Genomic DNA, 6,800 nt, shown 5'->3' with positions numbered 1-6,800 from the left:
TTTGCCTCAGCCATTTATAATTGTCACTCTCAGTCAATGTGATGCCACCTCCACCATGTTTGTTTACAACTTGACTGATTTTCAACAAAAATATTTTTGTAGTGGATTTTTTTTGTTTTTTTTTGTTTTGTTTTTGCCATTTTTTACATTGCAAAATAGATTGTACATTTTATTTAATTCTGTGGTATATAGAATATGAATGATCAGTGGAAATGAAATTTCCCATCATATACATTTTATATCTGTATATGTTGCAGACTACCCAAAATGTATGTATTTTTCACTGTACAGCATATATTTGTCGCTGTTGAAAAGATACCTGCAAATTTTCTTTACAATGGAGACATGATTGTAAATTCAAAATAAATATTTGAAGAGTACAAAATCTGGAGATAACATACATTTCTTTCTTTGGACATAATTATTACTAATATGAAAACAATAGAATGCAGTTGACTGATGGAGTGCAGTTGAGTGTTTTGAATGCACTGATTAGATTATGTAATAACTTATGTAAAATGTTACTCTTTTGTGCTGCTGTTAATACTTCTTGATAGTTTCCATATGAGAAACCAGATCTCAAATGTCATTATTTTACATAAATACAACAAATCAAAACTCTGGTGTAATTTTGTTAAAAAGCAAAGATTGATCAATGACATGGGGAGTGGTGATAGGATCAAGAAAATTATACATTTTAACAGTGTGTATTTTATTGCAGGCTACTTTGTTATACAGTATTGATACGACAAAAAAGAACACAACTTAGTCATTCCTTGTATCTACGAAAACGAAGACTCGAGAGCATTAAAATTTAAAATTCATGAGATACTCCAGCTCACAGGCCCCTTGAAAGCTATTTTAACCATGACGTAGTAAATGTCACACAAGCACATTTGCCATCATATGATGTCTAATCTGTTTTGGAACAGAATTGAGTTTAGAGCAAAATGTCCTACAAGCTTATTTTTGTTCCTTATTTCCGTCCACATCCATACTCCCCTGAAATCACATTCTTATGATTATAGTGAAGTCAAATCTGAATCAAATGTTTCTTATTGAGCTGTGTGGCCCCTTCATCATCATGGCCCAATATGACCCAATGGACAGATGTGAGGCCCCGAAACCTTGGCCCCCTCCCCCTCGGGCCTTCCCACACGAGAAGAACAATTAATTGACTTCTAAAGCGCCAACATATCCCGGGCCTCTCCTCGGCTGAGGGGTACTCACAAATTGGGTGCGTTGAACTTTTTATGGAGACTAAATAGCTGCCAATGAAAGTGTAAATGACTCCATGATGAATGGCGCCTGCACAATAGCCCTGCGGTGACAAGGCCCCCGGCAGACATAATGACCATTGTCCCCGCTGCTGCCATGTCGAAAACATCAGGGCTCAGGATTCTAAGAAGCTGCAGTTCAGCTTTTTTTTTTTTCCTGCTATTTTTGACTACAACGTGTAATATTCCTTTATTGCATAGGTGTCAAACCCAAGGCCCGCGGGTCAGATGTGGCACCCTGTTCATTTTATGTGGCCTGTGGAAGTTTGACACTGTTGTTATGTCTCTTGACATCATTTTAAATCAACAGACGGACTTATATTCAAAACTTTGCTATAACAGTTTGGTATAGCTTTTTCCACAATATAATGTAAAATTCTATATATATATATATATATATATATATATATATATATATATATATATATATATATATATATATATATATATATATATATATATATAATACATTTAAATTTGTTAGCTCATCTATTTTAAAGTGTTAAACCTAAAAGTAGCTACCGTAACTACTTTTAGAAAACTATAATTATCCATCCATCCATTTTCCGAACCACTTAATCCTCACAAGGGTGGCGGGTGCAGAGGTCACATTGCGAGCAGGCTCTGATTCTATAAGCATTAATGAATAGACTGATGGATGAGTGTAAATTGACTGCAAGAAATGCTTGTAATATACTGTATGTAAAAAGTGAAGAAAACATACGATTTTGGAGATAAAACGTTTTACCACAATGAAAAGAACAAATCAATTTAGTAAGAGACATAAAGTAGCCGAACACAAATTATGATGTGGTGAGCCACATCTGTCTCTCGGGCACCTGTGATTAAATTAAATGAATGGACCGAACAGACATTGAGATCAATACAGCCCATAAATCAAGCCTTCAAGCAAAATTATTTTAAGCCAACAGAGGCCTGGTTTGAAGTCTCCTCCCCTTGTATTATCCCAGGAGGAACACCCGACTCAACCCCACCCCCTAATGTCAGACTTCTAAACAAAATATAACCTCTCTGCGGGCTTTCGAGACCTCCCAATTCTCATTTCTGGGAATTCCAGCCGGCTCTCATGGGGATGGAGCCCAGGAGGCCTCAGTGCCGATCCACCGCATGATTCACCGGCAGGAGTCCACCCCGGCTGGGAGGTAATTGGTTTATCCCGCCGCCTGGTCTGCTTTCCCATGTGGTCCACTGCTGTGTGGAGGCCCGGGGGTACAATATGAAAGCAGCATGAGACCCTCCGGTGGCGAGCAGCCATTCACTGTGACGGCTATAGAGAGTCGGCACTGAGCTGCAGCAACACAAAGATGGAGAAAGATGTCTACTTGGCTTTGGAAACTTTGCCATTGGCTCTCCTTATGACCACAGTCGGCATTTGGGGGTGAAAGTGGGACATAATTGAATTTTTGCCCAAGTTGAAAACTTATTGATGGAGTTTCCCCCACTCTCTCTAAACACGTTTACATATATCTCCTATCAATCATGCACATGCCAAGCACCTGGCTGAGAATGTGATTTAGAGAATGCTGTCATGGGGTTTCAAATGAAGCCGAAAAGACACCAAGAAGAAGCTCCATATTTTGTCTTGGCTTAAAGAGATTTTCATTGATAATTGTATTGATAATTTCCACCAAATTTAGTAGGCCAAGACCATTCAGTGCTCCAAAACGGTGGTTCTTAGACATTCTACATCAAAATCCACCTACAAAAATACTTGCTCTTCAAGTACCACAATCCAGACCAAGTTTAAAATACTGTAATGCTCGTGCATACATTTCCATAAATAAAAGAGAGGCAGCCATTTTAGTCCTTAATGTAACTGTTTTCAATTGTATTGCACCTAAAAGTTAAATGAAAATTGCACCTAAATGAATGTTGAAAAAGTCTATCGATGAAGTACACTTTTATTTAATTAAAAAAGTTAAATACCTCTTTCTCAGCACTTGTACTCATCAAAAGTTAGAATGCTAAAAAATAAGACAAAGAATCCTCTAGTTAAACATATGATTACAATTTGGTATCAGGTACAAAAATACATGGGTGAATTGTCCTCCTTATCACGCTTTAGTCCGATATGGGGCAATTCTTTGTTCCCTCCAGGCAGAGCCGATCCTGGGTTCAGGATTTGGGCTGAAAAAGGTTTGAAGACTGTAGGGGATCTCATGGGTCCGGAAGGTGGAACTCTGATGTCATTTGATGAGTTGATTGCCAAGTATGATGTTCCTCGCAAGCATCTATTTAAATATCTTCAGGTGAGAAACTTTATCAAAATCAATGCACGTTGATTCCCAAGTTGTCCAATTTAGGAATGGAAATGAAAAAGGATTGTTATGGAAAGGGAATCATCTCCACGTTGTACAGAATTTTGGAAACAGGATCTTCTGAGTCCTCTGTACAGAAACGTAATGCCTGGAGGGCAAACTTACAGGGGAGCTTTTCTCCAGAGGATTGGGGAATGGCATGTGCTAAAGCACAAATGAAGACTGCCAATAACCGACTTAAATTACTTCAGTATAATTGGTTAATGAGGACATATGTGACACCAGAAAAGCTTAATAAGTATAATGGTGCCATCCCTGATTGGTGTTTCAGGTGTGGGGTGGAAAAGGGGGCATTCTTTGACTGTGTATGGGAACGTAATAAAGTTCAACACTTTTGGCAAGAGGTCAAACAAGCCTTAGAAAGCATATTGGATGTGAAACTAGCTTTTGAACCTAAGGTGTTTGTTTTAGGATTATATCCTGATGGTCATCAGATGTCTGGGAAAATAACTGCTCTGGATTTATGTTTTTTGCTTGCAAAAAGAGTCATAGCACTCTCATGGAGGAGGACAAGTAAACCAAAGTTCATCGAATGGATTAAGGAACTGTCCACAACTTTACCCATGGAAAAAATAACCTACATTATAAAAGGGAAACTGTCATTATTTCAAAGTATTTGGGGCCCATTTATGCACTATCTGGAGAGTGTGGATCTCAGTCATGCCAATGAGCCTAATGAGGTGTGATTTTTGGTGGTCCTCTGCAGTCCATTCAATAAATACTCTTTCTGTTGAAATTTAATGTATGTAATATGCATGAAACTGTTTGGTTGTGTACTGTACTGTGAATTTGAGTTTGTTCTTTTCGATTTGACATAATCGTTAAGTAACTTGGGCTGAAGATGACAAGTTAGACCTTGTTTTTTTGTTTTTTTTTTTTGGGGGGGGGGGGGCGTTGTTTGTTTTCATGTAATTTTGTACTCAGGTAGTATTTATCATTTGTTGTGCCCTTTTAATGTATGCAATGTTAGTTTTCTAAGATATAATCAAGGGCAATCTTGAGGTTGCACAATACTCTGAGCTAGCCTGTAGAATTTCTATGTCATGAGAACAATCTTTTTTTCTTTTATTTATTTATTTATTTATTTATTTATTTTTTATTTTTGTAAGTTGTAACAGGCAACAATTTGTTTATGTACCACAAGAGGGAGCCCATCCACCGCACTGAGAATCTCTACTTACAAGATGAACGTTTATAAAAAAAAATCATTTCAGTTAGATATATTGTGGAGTTTGCAATGTTAATGTTAATTTAATGTTAAAGCAACACTAAGGAACTTTCAGTTTACGTTGATTATGGCTGTGCCATTTGGACAAAAGCGGTAATGTTATGCCTGAAGGAAGACCACATTTCCTATGAGGACAAGCGCATTGCATCATTTTTGAGCTCACGCCGGTGAGTGAAATCCGGGCCAATGTTGAACCTTGACAGTCCTTTTATCCGGGTAACTTTCCTTTTCCTTTTTTGTCTCCTCACACAAAACATTTCCGTTGTTTTGCAGCTTCTGCCAGGAAAGCAGTAATCATGCATTGACATTCAAGTTGACTTCTGTCTTTGTAACGAATGGGAAAAGGGGGAACTGACGTATGCCCTAAAGCAGTCAGCACATTTGTAGTTTTTTTATGTGGCAGTGTTCCTACCATCCAGTGTTCCAACAGTTAAAAAAAAAAGTTATAATAAAACACTTCCTAGTTTTAAGTGGTTGGCAATAATTATAAGGGGTTAACCACATTTTGGGGGGCTTGTTTTCTTTATTTTAGTCGTGGTCCTTGAGATTTTTCTATTGTAAGACATGTGCCACTAATCAGTAATGGTTAGGAAGAATCCAACTAGGCAGCATTCAATCTTGACAATTAATTGACTAAAAATAAACATTACATGAAAATGTCCAATGAAGAGAGGTAACAATGAAATAAAATTGTAAATGGAAGAAACAAAATGCATAGCTGCAATGACCCCAAAGTGCCTGTAGATGGTGACCGTAAGCAAATATTTCATGAGTTCTGTTGCTGAGGGCCTGCTATGTTTCCAGTTAGGAATGTGATTTTCACAACTCCTCATAATACCTAAGAACGACCTCACTACATTAATAAAAGATTAAAAGAGTTTACCCAACACTACAGTTAAAATCAGCTTAAAATGGACGAGTACCAAAGTACAAGAGGTTGTGTACGCTCCACGGACAAAATACTTGCACTTATGACTAACTGCAAAGGTCCATAGGTCAAGAGACAGGAATCCCAGTATGGCCTTTACATGGTGAGCACTTGTAATAAGAGGGCAGATAAGGCTGATAAGGCAGAGGAGTGCCACAGTATGATAGAAAACCTTTACTGAGAGGATCATATGCGCTGCAACGCTACTATAAGAATGGCTGCTTGAAACAGCACTGGGTGTATTATTATGGAAACATAGAAAGTGTAACATTCTTACCATGCTTGGGCAGCTTGGAGCACAAAGGATGCAGTACCTCTGGCAAAGGGGGAGGCAACTGATCTCCAGTCAGCTGAAGGACTGATGTACCTGTAAACAATGAATAGAACAGTGGTTGGGAAATTAGTGACTGAGTTAAACTTTTGTAGGTGTGTTTTTATAGATATGCAAGTAAGTGCACTCCCTGGCCAATTCCTTAAAGCGACACTAAGGAACTTCTCAACCTTCATAACATATATTAAATCTTAAACATTAATACTGTGGTTGAATATAGGAAAAAATATATATAATTCAAACAAAAGTTTAATAATAAAAAAAGCTACCTAAACAGTTAAAAACAGTTATAGAAAATTAAATGCAAGTTTACAGTTTGAAAGTGATTCTTTCAGTTTGAAAGTGATTCTTTCATGTGCCACTAACAGGAGTCCCTGTACCACCACCACCACCACCACCATCACCACCACCACCACCACCACCACCAACAACAACAACAACAACAACAACAACAACAACAACAACAACAACAAATTGACTTTAAAAAAAAAACAGATTCAATGGCTATGACTAGTGCAAAAAAATAAATAAAATAAATACATTTTATATGAGATTAGATTGATTTATTGGTCCCCGTAAGGAAATTCATCTTCAAAAAAGAAACAACAATAAAATAAAACAAAAAGAAACAACAATAAAACAAATATTGTAGAACGAGGCATGCAGTAACAGACGGGCAGGTCAGAGAAGCGAGCAC

This window comes from Festucalex cinctus, chromosome 1, assembly GCF_051991245.1.
Source record: "Festucalex cinctus isolate MCC-2025b chromosome 1, RoL_Fcin_1.0, whole genome shotgun sequence".
NCBI lineage: Eukaryota > Metazoa > Chordata > Actinopteri > Syngnathiformes > Syngnathidae > Festucalex > Festucalex cinctus.
The sequence above is the reverse complement of the archived record's forward strand: the minus strand, read 5'-3'. Positions refer to the sequence as shown.